Raw genomic sequence first — 13,497 nt, 5'->3', positions numbered from 1 at the left:
TCACATCATAACTGACTAAGGTGCCTCTTCATATTAATATCATTTCATTATTAATGCGATTATCTTTTTTATATAACAGCAATAGTATATTACAATATTTTATTTATATTTTATTTTGTATCCACCAAGGGCTGCGGTTGATCTGCAGTTTCACCCTTTCCCAAGCTGGAGACATTTTCCTTTCCACACACTTTCCTTGACTGAACAATGACACAACCTTGATATACTTTATGCATCTCTCTATTTCATTTAATATGTGTTTGTGTGAATTATCAGCTTTCATTCATTCTATTCATTCTGGGCATGGTCTTCATCCCAACTAGGTTTCATTGTTAATACCAGTTTACAGGTTGTTATCCTTGCTATTATCAGTTTGAATACACTACAGTTAAGTTCTAATTCAATTTAGCCTTTTGTTTATTTTACTTTATTCCTCCTGTATTTATATGTATTCAGTCGAGTCTGTTTCCAGCCCTTTTTAAACTTTAGTCGGCTGATTATACAATCCGGTTTCTGTGATCTCTACTTTGATCTCTAATTTTTCAGTTCTCCCTTCAGGTTCGATTTTCCATGCTTGGAAAAGTCTATACTCTTCCTTACGTTTTATTTTTTTCTTTGGGTCTTTTGTTAAAGTAACTTCTTATTTCAGGGCAGCTCTCAGCTGGGTAATAGCCGAGGGATTGCACTTCCCTTTCCAGCTGCGGTTTTTAGCTTTCTGTGGATTCCTCCACCTATTTGCACTTATTAGTCCTTATTAGCTCCGGTTTGTTGTTTTTCTAACCATTTCTCATCAGATGTTAATTTTACTTGTTTATTTCCCATTGTCACAGAGTTTGCTGGGCTGTCTCTGGCATGCTAGACTTGGGAGTGGTTGCTGAAACGCCCTTCTACTCCACTCTAAAAGTGAAGCGGTATCAGTTTTATGAGATGAAACTCAACCGTTCTCCTTTGTCACCAGTACGTGAGCCTCAGCAAAGAAAACAAAAAATGGAAGTAGTTCAGCAGCGTATTGTGCTGTAAAATCAGCTTACTTCCAGACACATACACACATAGACATTTGCGCGCTAATTTGTCACGAAGTATTTAACGGCTACCTCTAAAACCAGTCTAAACACAGTTCCTTTTGGCAAACTAAACCTATTTTGTCACCTTATTTCACGCATTTCTTAAAACCTTCTCTGCAGTTTTATATATCAAAATAGTGTTTCTCACCCTCAGACGTCTCACTGGTGGTTCGAATCGTCTGACTGAATCCCACCGCCGTGGACCAGACTATAAACACCAGCCCGGACCCGAATTCACGTCCTGGGGCTTTCTCTCCTCGTCTAAGAGGGCTGTGCACAGACTTCGGTGCTGGCTTCCCACGACGTCAGGAATCAGTGTGCCAGATCCTAGATCAGAGTCACAGATAGCAGTTCTGATGTTTCTGATCTGGCTCTCGAAGGACCAAAATAAATGTCACGAGATATATTCTTAAACACTTCTTCAGCTGAGAATCAGAGAGGAGAAACACACAGTTTTATTTGCATGCAAGGGCAGTCACAGAGCACTCGCACGAGAGCGACGGCTCCGGGACTCGCGCTCTGCCACTGCCCTGGTCTATATTTATATACAACAGTAGGTGCATTTGATCAAAACATTGGAATGTGGATGTGTGTGTGTGTGTGTGTGTGTGTTTGTGCGCATGTTCCAGGAGAGGCTCCTGCTATGAAGTGAAACTGCTTGTTAAGCTCTTATCTAGCAGGTACTGCTCCTTCCCTGCGTGATAACGGGTCACAGTGAATTAAAAACAGTCTGAGTTATAAAGAGATGATCGTGCAGTATTCTATCATATGCAAACTTATATTATTCAAAAGATTATACTGAAGTACAATTTTCTATTGACAGTTCCTTTGGGTAAATTTTCTTTAGGTTATTTCGTTAATTTTGTAGAAAAGCCCAGATCCCACAACTCACTGGTTTGCCTGGTGTGGTTCTTTCTTTTCTCTTTTGGCCATCACTCCCTCTTCCTTTGGTTTTCATTAAACTGCATTCAAACATTGCTGCTTTTCAATTTATTTAAGGATGCACCACACTTATTTTAGGCCATAATGACATTTTAAAAATGCATTGTATTACAGCTCTGACCCAATTCTTGTTTCTTCATCAGGAGGTATTGAATGACGTCCGGAGTGTTTGGAATGCTCACCGTATAAGGCCCTCAAAGAATAACAATATGCCCTGTGGGATACCTGATGTCATGCACATGGCCCCTCACCTTTAGGGTGCAGAAGACGGTCTCGTTCCACTGACAGAAGATTTGACCTTGTGTAAAAATAGCTGCACTTTTGTTAGTTCAGTCCCATGTGATGTGCAAGTGTTTGATTTGTGCACAATAATAATGGAGGAAGCTTGGAATTCCCATCTACCATGTCCCAGGCCCTTGATTTATATTTTCATCTCAGGGATACAGTTCGTTCACAGTTATTTGAGGCTACTTAAATAGACACAAACATACAAATGTAGTACATTTTGTACTTTAGTACTTATTTCTACAGCTTAATGTACTTATTATTAAGTAATTATTTTTCTCCAGTGTGTGGTTACCTTGTCTTTGTATCAAAATTATCAGAAAAGACTGTATAACATAATTTTCATTTTATCCATGTCAGTAAATGAACTCATCATGAAGTGTTGCTTGCTCTTGGTAGCTACAAAGCGTGGAGTATTAAACTAAAATATGATACAGGTTAGAAAGAAAGAAATCCTTTGGGATTGAGTTAAACTTATCACACTGTTAAAGCATCAAATGTTGTTCATAATAGTTTTTGGTAGCAAAAATGTGTTCATTTCTAACAAAAACAAGAGCACCTTGGATAACAACCACATAGACTGGCAATATATCTAATGTTGTGATCAATTAGACAAGAAGACCAAGTAGGCTAAAGTGTAGAATCATAGTTGTGTCACCAATGCTGGAAATGTTTCTTGAGCCTATAGTTTTGTTATTGTGGAATAGATTAAAGCAATCCCATGTTTGATAAAGAACGGCTTCTTTTCTTAAAAATCACAGCACGTGTATGACATTATAGAATGAGGAGTAAAATAACTTTCAGCGGTGTCATTAGACATGTTCAAGTTTAAAGATGTATAGAATGTAACAGAGAGGACAATGTTTTGTACAAATGAGAATGGTTTACTGGGGCCCATTCTTCGTACCTCGCTTACTACATCCAAGATCAAATGACGCATCCAAGATCAAATCATCGCGCTAACTTTGAGCTCACTAATCCGGTTCTCCGAACACACCTGTTGTTGACGATTAGTATAGCTGGATGAAGTAATCTGAGATCACTGGGTGGCTTAAAAGGGGCTACGCATCGATAGTAGAAACATTGATCGGCAACCCTTTGATTGGTCGGCGAAGATGTCGAAGGAGCGCGCTCAGTATTTGACGGCAGCAGAGCAAGAACTCTTTATTGAGGGATATCAGGAGTTTCAGAGTTTAATTAAAACGCAGGGGAACACTGCAAAGGCTGCAAAAGCAAGGAGAGAGGGCTGGCAGAAAGTTGCTGACAAATTAAACTCGTAAGTGATCCATGATATTACATTATTATTCCACATTATATTATATTACATCATATCCTCTTTCACATTAGAGCCACAACAGGACCCAGTAGAACATGGGAAAAAGTAAAAGTGAAATATAAGAATATTCTACAGAATGGTAATAATTATCACTTATATTGCTTTTAGTCTATGACAAGAGACCCTGGGAATAATCTGTTTGTTTGTTTGTTCATAACAGCAACCAAGAAAAGGGCGGAGCAAATAAAGACAGGTGGTGGTCCTGCACCCCCTCGTCACACCCCTTTTTGTACTGTGACATTTATTGACATTGTGGGTTTGTTTGCGTGTAGTTTGACATAACACTCCATCACTTTTACCTGTTCCCATGCAAGGGGTGACTGAAGCATGCACAGTAAGTCGGGAGTAAGTATATACAGTACAGTAAGTATATATATATATATAGAGAGAGAGAGAGAGAGAGAGAGAGAGAGAGAGAGAGAGGAAGAAAGTAAATAATACCCTCACGGGAGAATCGATATCTCTCTATGAGCACACCGTCGCGCTGAGCTAAAGGATCCTGGCTATCCCGCAATATACGCTAAATTCTGTAAACTCTCCTTATCAATCTTGCACCTTCCGCAATGGGTTGCTCGCGTACAAACGGACAGGACATGGCTGCGACAGACTTCCCAAATCCACCTTCGCTCTTATAGCCGTGGTCTCTCATCTTGATTGCACGTAGTAATTTACTATTACTACTCTAAAATATGAATTACATCTGACATGATCTACTACATGTAATAGAATGATTAATAGTACATTTCCCTTTTTTTCGGAAATGACCTGTATGTATCTGTATGAAATCAATAAAAGAATCAAATGCTGCATTATCTTTAGTTACACTGATAATATTTATTTATGGTAAAACAGTGGCGACATATCGCTCTTGCTTTCATATAACTGCAGCGGACATACCTGAGTGGCCGCGATCTAATCCTGTTTACATAAAGTAACCTGCTCCCGAGCAGGTTTACGCTTACGGATCTGTTGCTATGACAGCAAGTCCCAGATGAGCTTCGGAGAACCGAACGATCCAAGATCACGCGAAATCGTCAACATTCAAATCCGGCTAACTTACTTAGCGAGGTACGAAGAACGGGCCCCAGGTCTCTTTCAAAATACACCATACTCAAAAACAGGTTGTATTTTGCATATAATAACAGGATAACATAACAGTTATTTCCAAAATGTTATACAAACCTCTTTACAATGTAATCAGTCTCTGTAATTGACAACTTTTCTTCTAAACCCATTAAGAACATAAAGATTCACATTCTTGTTTCTATTAAGATTTCTGCAAACATCTGAAATACTTTAATATAGGACATGCTTAATCAGTTGGAATGTGGTATTTGTAATGGTGTTGTACTTATGTTTGTATATACAGTAGACAGCACTCAACAATCTTCCAGTTTTTAAGAACTGTTACTGTATGCTATATTTGAAATATTTGTTACTCTTCCTGTACTAAAAAAGTATTAGAATATTAAAATTAGCAATTAATTTTGGCACTAACCAGAAACACAGTAACAATGTGTGCAGCAGGAACAGATGCACTTCTATGTTTAGTGTACAGATTCCCACCAGGTGAAGCACTGAAAATATTATTTAAATATGTATATGTATTTTCAACTGGTGTTGTTTTGTGGTCTCATTCCCCAAGCAATTTGTTGCCTTATATTGTCTCCAACACTCACTGCTGCTTCTGCAAAGTCAGAGTGCTAAGTGCTGTCTACTACAGGTAACTCCACTTCAAAAGACCTGAACATTCCCTTTAGCTTACTATTTTAATTGGGGGGGAAAACTAAGAAAGCACTTACTGACCAGATGAAAAAAAAAGGCTGCACATGAAAAGGCACAACGGGCTACACTGTTAAGAGAACGTAACCACCCAGTCTAATGAACATTCACATTCATTCCTTCATGTTACTGTTAACTACACCCGTGTTTCTATGAACTGTTAGGGTGGAAAACCTGAAACGTGTAGGGCAGAGTGCCTTGAGGACCAAGGTTGGGAAACACTGACCTACACCACATCCATCACCCACATAGAGCTTGCGAGAATGCTGTAAAATTCACTGCAAAAGTCTGGATAGCTGGGATAACCAAGGGGCAGCTTTAGTACACATCCACATGTGTGGGATTGTGGTCTGCGGAGGAAATCTGTAGTTTCTATGAACTCAATTAGTATGGCTTTATCCAACAGATTGGATCCTGTACAGAACCGCAGGAAAAGCTGAAGATAATTGAAATCAATTTCTCCAATGTACCTTTTCAGGTAACGAGAAACTGTTGACTGGGCTGCTGGCATCTCCTCTGGAAAGATTAGAAGCTCCTTCACTGTTTTTACAGTTGTTTTTTTTTCTGCAATGAAATGATGCAGTCCTTCTGGTGGGAGTAAACCAGCTACAGAACCCACAACGGGACGCCAGCACTTGATTACAAACATTGAGGCCTGAATAAGTACTTTGTGTCCTATCTGTGCCAAAACAGGGAGTAGTGTGTCCTTGGTAGGGACCTGCTTGCACTCATGTGCATCAAGTACTTCCAGCAATTCATCTGTATCCACTGAATTGAAGTCATCCAGGGACCTGCTTGCACTCATGTGCATCAAGTACTTCCAGCAATTCATCTGTATCCACTGAATTGAAGTCATCCAAAGCCTTCAGGAGAACAGATCGCTCTTCTTGTGAGACGTACAAAAGAAAGGAATCTTTTAAACTACTGGTTGTCGAGCCGTACAATATCTCCTCCAGAAAGGGTATTGCAAGCTTCACTGGGAAGTAACCAGCTTGTTTCCACCCTACAACAAACACTCTAGCCTGCCATTCTTCACACTGAAAGTCATTCTGGATGAATGGGACTTTCACCTCAACTCCCAATGTGCAGCTGTCATAGAAATCCATCCAAAATTCTGTCAGGCAGTCCCGCAAAACACCACTTCCTTCCCCCTGTTCAAGCTCTCCATTTGGTAACAACATTTTGATATTGACCTCAGATGAAATAATGTTTGAGTCCTTAAAGGCACTGATCAAATCAGTAAGACAATGACCTCTTCTAACAGTCAGTATTACGGGACAAGATCGTGGTTCAGGGGGTGCTTGGTCAGGAATATTGGCCTCTCCTGTCAGGCCCGGTGAGAGAGACAATGTGTGATGAGGTGGATCAGACTCTTTTTCTGTAAACAGTGTTTCAGGGTTTAGTTCAACCACACTAATATCCACCCTGTTATCCCTACTAATAATAACAACTGCATCAGAATCGTCACTTTCACCTACATTTGGCAGACCATCCCATGGTAATGTGTCATTCAGTTCCAAATATCCACTTATGGAAGCTCCATCATTAATTACAAAGTGGTTTGATGGTTCTGAATTTATGTTTTCCACCAACAGATCATCAGCGGCCTGATTATGTTCATTGTCAGTGAGATCTACCACAGAGGGCTGGGTTATTGCATGATCGGCCTCTACGTCTGCGGGCTGCTGTTGTGTTTTCTTTCTGGTACACAGATAAAGTCACAGAATTTTGACCTTACTTTGCTTACACAACTCATCAACTGTACTGGAAGCATCCACATGCATCTGTGAGCTCTCAATATGAGTTGAATAGTGTGGAAGATATCGTGCGATATCAATCAATTGGAGACCAGAACAACAAACGACGGAGGCACCAGACAAGTGCAATCAAACGATGAGTTTATTAACACCGGAGAAGAAACATCAGCATATGTCTTCCTCTGACAAAAATACAATGAATGCTGGTTTTATAGCATAGAAAATTAACGCCCACACATACACGTCAACACAGGTCAAAAATACATTATGTACAGTCATTGTTTACAGACAAGGGTACAGCTTGTACATCTCTAATAACTATAAACAGACATGTAACTTCTCTTTTCTATAACACTTGCCTTTTAAGGTAATAAACTTCAAGCTTCAGGGTCTCTAAGGGCTAATAATTGACCCTCGTCACCAATCACTAAGTAGACAGAATTGCAGCAGGTCTCAAAGAAAAGCAGAAGACACTTGGGCCTTCGCTCAGGCCTGCTACTAGATTAATATGTGTATTGTAAGCATGCATGCAATTAACCTGCTATTTTCTCATCTTCCCTCAACATGTATCACCTGGACACTCTCACCAGTGAAGCTTAAAACCCTCTTGGATGGAACATCAACTCTAAACAAGCACAGATATGCAATGTGTATAAAATGAACTAAACCTGTGAATAGAATGAATGTGATGACAAACATATTCAATGCAATATGAACCCTGTAAGAAATATTACTGATAAAATAATGCTGTAAAACATGTTCTTAATGCATTTATCATAAGGCAGGTTATATGGCAGCAATAAAAGAATCTCTGAATCCCAACAAAGACTTTTGGGGTTTTTTGAGATACCACTGGGGAAAAAAGATTTTCAGCCATAAGTTTGATATTTGACACTGTTTCATTTTTATCTACAGATAAATGCCTTGTTCCACCACCACTTACAGACTTCACCTGTTTGAACCCGTCCTTCTCCTCATCAAAATGCATCCAGCCAACCTCAATTCGTCTCACTGTTCGTTTTGCATTTGTATTTTCTGCCCACTGAGACAATCTCTTTTTAGGAGGCATTCCCTCAGCTCCTGTCAGTCTTTGTTGTAGCCTTGAGAATATAGATTCTTTCCTGGATGGTGACGTCCGTGACAGTGTTGCTTGTCTGCAAAAGGCCACAGTGGAGACTCTATCGCCAACTTTGGGGATGTACTTTGCCAGGTCACTGTCTGTCATTAATGGAATGACAGTTTCGTCTATCTGAAAAATATAAACAACAAATTAATAAAATCGTCAATATTAAAAAAAACAATGAATACATACAACTGCATATTTTAGAGTTCTTTTTTTGCTATCTACTTTTGATAACAGATACTTTTGGTAATGTGGTACACATTTGTCCAACATAAGATGAACAAGAATTACTTTTTAAATTACTCTTTAAACATATCATGTCATTAATTAATGTCATTGATTAAACAAAAATATGAAATTCAATAAATTTTTTTAGAATGTGCATAGTAAATTGTGGATTGCGGCTCTCCGTTCACAAACAAACACACAGACACACGCACGCACACAGCAACAGCTGCCGTGGCTTACATTCTAATCTTCAAGTTTCTTGATCAGTGATGATATGAGCTGATATGCAAATTAGTTGACTGATACTAGATTAGAAAAAATGACTTGATTATAAAATAAGTGAATAAGATGTAACAGAGGGTTGAAATTAGTTTCTTATTTCTAGTGTGTGGAGGAAGGTTTTATCATGGCACACATATGTTTACATGGGAGGAAACTCCTCATGTGATACGACATTTAGCAATTTGCAAATGTGCAGCTCTGAAATTACAAAGGGAAACTGTTGTGGCATTGGGAAAAGCTTTGTAAAGGAAATTGGATCAAGGTGTTTTGATCTTCTTGGTTCAAAACCTCAACCAGCTTAGAGAAGTGTTCGTGATGTAAATGTAGACAAAAGCTTCTCTGTTTACATCCTTCTTGCAGAGGACACAAAGAATAGGTGATCTTGCACAAATTCCATGGTAAATCTCCAACTTGGACTAATCCATTGCCCTTCATACACATAGGCAACTGGCCTGTTTCCAGTTTGTTTAGCTGTTCAATGTCCTGCAGCAAGTCAGATTCTTGGAGTCAGACTAGCAGGTCTGTCTTACCAGAGCAGTTCACCTTCCCAGCTACTGGTGAATCAACCTTCCATTCAGGTTCAGAGGAGTTGAAAAGTTGGCAGTGTTCCAAGTACTTTAACTCCTGGATGTGTTGCTAAGGCAACCAAACAACTGTCTCGCTCTCAGTGATGCTATATGGCCACAGTCCAGAAGAATGTGTAGCCAGTGGCATCACTAGCATAACAATTGGTCTCGTTCTTTATGTGAGCGGTTTTGTTCTTAAACTGCCACCAGTAGTTAGTTGAAAACCCATGCGGGTACTGGGTGTGGTTTGCTCCGTCCCATTGCGCTCCCTGTCATTCCACTCGGGGTCCACAGGGTCAAGAAGGCGAACAGCACATTCCCAGCCATTCTAAGTTGGGTTTTGGATCCGTTGGTTTCTTCACCAGGATTGAGACGAGAGGTCCTAGAGATATACTCCCTCCTTTGTACCGCTGGCCTTTTCACCATCACCCAGAGTCGGCCAGGAAGTGTGTTACCTTCTTGCAGTGCGCTTGATGTATCCAAGTGTTTCTTCCAGCAATCTTCACTGCTGTGAGCGTCGTCAGCAGCACCTGATAGGGACCTTCCCACCGTGGACTGGACCAGCACTTCCTCTCCATGGCCTTATCAACATCAAATCTCCAGACTTCAGACTCTGCTCCTGCGGAGAAACAGAATCATCTGGCAGATCATTTGTTCTCAAGACTTCTTTATTTTTAAACATTTTAAGCATCTAATCTGCTAATATGCTCTCTCTTCTGCTCTTCTATCATCACTACAGAAGACTAGAACTCTAAATGCTCTAACATATATAATCTCAAAGAGTCAGACCGTTCTCTGTTAGAGTAATCCTCATGTACATCTTAACTAATTCTACACAGTCTAACCATGTCCTGCCTGTCTCTTCCATTGACTTCCTGAGTCTTAGCTTTACTGTTCCATTAGTTCTCTCTCCCTGCAAATTTTTTTTTAAAAGGTATTTAATCCTAGAGTATAAACTACTGCTGCCATCATCTTCTCCCCCCTGTGGAGACATGGCATAGCCCATGGCTCAAAATAGCAGCAGTCTTATACAAATTCTAAGACAGTATTGGTTTATCACACAGATAATAAACACCATCCTGCAAGCTCGCTCCTTCTGTAAGTCACAACTGTTTTCCTGCAGTAGGTGAGTGGGCCTGCATGTCTGCCAGTGCATCTCGCATAATAGGCAACGTCTACTGGTGTTGCAGTGCTAAAATATTAACACCATGTTTTCCTAAAGTTGCCTCTCTTGCGATCCTATGTGCAAAAGCATTCCTTAATGCAACTGGATCTTTCCCTCACATGTGTGCTACACATTTACAAATGGCAATTCTACTGGGTAATAACACTGCCTCCAGCAGATTTTGCAAGAGTTTGGCGTGTTCTACAGGCTTCCCTATAGAGGTTGTCACACCTCGTCTCACCCACTGCACTACAAAGAAGTGTAATGTAGCAAATGCATATTGGCTATCAGTGTATTTTGTCTCTCTTCAGCATTACACGCTTCCGTTAAAGCTACTATCTCTGCTGCTCAAGCAAATATGAAACATGCTAGTTGTCCTGCACAGATAACTTTCTCACCATCTACTACAGTAAAACCTGTTTTAGTCTGTCCCTCTGCTGTTGTAAAACTCAACCCATCAACAAACCAAACCTTTCCCTCAACAAGTGGCACATCTGTTAAGTCATCCCTGGCTCACACTGCTTCTCCACGTGCTCTCTACACTGTGAGAAGTGCCCTCTTCTTTCATTGGCAAAACGAAAGAAGCACATACTGATCTCACGCATGGAGGTAAAGCACAAGCAACTAGAGCTAATCTGTTAGGATAGTAAGTTACTGGCTTCACCTGTGGAAAAAGTGCTGTTAGGTTTTTCACAGTCACCTGGTATTTGTGCTGTTTACAGAACCACAAGTCCATCGCTGGACCTCCTCTGCGCTGTCACTTTTTGGAGCTTGGCACGCTCCCTCAGGTTCTCACGTTCCAACGGTGCTGAAGATTTTTAAGACAGAGCACGTCGTACAGCTTAGTTGTCTTCCTCAACGTCAACGTCGAAACTCTTATCTTATTTAAGATTTTGCTGTGCAGAGTCTCCACATGACAATCTCCTGGAAGCCCAGTAGCACAGCTCTCTGTGCTGAAGGTGATCTCTGATCTTCCTGAAGACTTTCTCCAGGCCTCAGCTCCCATCTTGTGGATGATCCTCTCAGTCACTCCTTCTCGTCATGGCACCTCACGACATCTACAAATTTAAAAAAAAAAAAAAAAAAAAATGACACTCCTATCGCCACATGGCTTTTGCCATGTGTCAACTCCCCAATGAGACATGTACAAGAATGTTGCACAGTCTCCCTAAAACAATCTCCAGGGTTTGTCCCTTGGAGCCGCTTCACTTCAACCTGTAATCCTGTGTAAAAACACATTAGTCAGCAATTAAATGTTTAGCTTGTTTAACTCCCAGCTCCAGCCTGTATCCTAGAAGACAAAGTCTTAAAGTTAAAACAACTTCACATTTGCAACCAACTGCAGCTCATAAGTGTAATAAAGTATTCAGCATCACAGAGACAAGTATCATCGCAGGTTTATTCTAAACTCATTAAACTCATACTTTTTTCCATAATTCGTTCCAAATCATTTAACATCTCAACGTCATTCCACATTGTAATCAGTGACTTTCCTTAAGTTTGTCACTCACAGAGATACATCCGCAAAACAACAACACTTCAAAAAGAAAAAGAAGAATTTTAGACTGGATTTCCTCATTGAATCCTTTTGGACAGGAACTTGTTTCCTAATTGTCCCAAATAAGTGACTTTCTCCTGAGCCCATTTTAATTTTGGAGCAGCTCACTTTACAGCCACATGTTGTGTAGTTCTTCCTATTCAATGTTCAGATCTGCTTAGATGACAGAAAAATTATCAAACAAAACCTTCAGTGCACCATGAAAGTAACAAAATAAAAAGAAAAGAAAGAAAATAAAGGAAAGCAAAGGAAAGAAAGGCCTTGTTTAAGGCATGACACGTGTTTTTCATGCCAGGGGGATAAATCGTACCAACCCAATTGGCAGGCTCAACTTAGTAACAAAAGACAAATCAACAGCCAGTTTAATCTCAAACATTCATCCAATCAGCCACACACAACATACAGCATAACCCTGTTGTCTCATCACATAATATGTTTCTTCTCATGTAACCAAATGTGTGCCATGTTAAAACTTCTTCACACACCAGAAACTCACAATCAGCTCACTCATTTAAGACCCCTCATCAGCATTCTGTTTTCCTCTATGATGCAGTCATCTGTCCTACTAATAATATTCAGTCCACTAGTCTATGTATCAATTTCATCTTACTAGTGACTTGGACAAGATGACAAACAGAATCTCATGCTTAAGATGCTGTCTGGTCTTCATCAGTATCATTTATTGTGTATGCATGTAGGGTTAGTATAGTTAATGCATTTTCTGTATGTTTTTGTGTTCCTCTCTCATCACATTTTCATTATTGTCATCACTGCTTAAAACAACACACATCTCTCTCTCTTTTTTTTTTTTTTTAAACTGTCCTTTTCTCCAAAAAAAAAAAAAAGAAAGTAGCATTACAGCTGTTTCAGGCTGAGAAACACCAAACACTCTTCGTGCTATCATTCACCAACACAACTATTTTATTTCTTTTTCTCCACTGGGCAGGTGACCTGCAGAATCACGTCTGCCCCAGCTGGATACCTTCACACACACACCGTGACATCAAACACACTCACACTCGCTTCTGCTTAAAGCACAATTTCACTTCATTTGTCAACGATCCACACACCACGTGCTGCCCAATAAAAACTTTGCAGTGTATTTCATCCTCTTTCAAGGCAGACTTACACAGTTTATTCTCCATTACAAGACAACAATCAGCCACACTCATGCAGACCACGTCTGGCCCGCACACACACACACACAATAGGCATATCGCTTGCGTCTACACGCACAGCTAGCGCTCTCTGTTGAAAGCTCTCAAACGCCCCATATGGCGGAGAATTCAACCATCGGACACTCTCCTAACGCCCCAAATGGCGGAGATTCCGAACTCTCCTCACGGCGGAGTCACCGAACCTAGGTTGTCTCTACGCCCCACACGGCGGAGAAGCCTGCGTCTCCCGTA

The sequence above is a fragment of the Oreochromis aureus genome, linkage group 15, assembly GCF_013358895.1.
Source record: "Oreochromis aureus strain Israel breed Guangdong linkage group 15, ZZ_aureus, whole genome shotgun sequence".
NCBI classification, from domain to species: Eukaryota; Metazoa; Chordata; class Actinopteri; order Cichliformes; family Cichlidae; genus Oreochromis; species Oreochromis aureus.
This window is presented reverse-complemented; position numbering follows the sequence as displayed.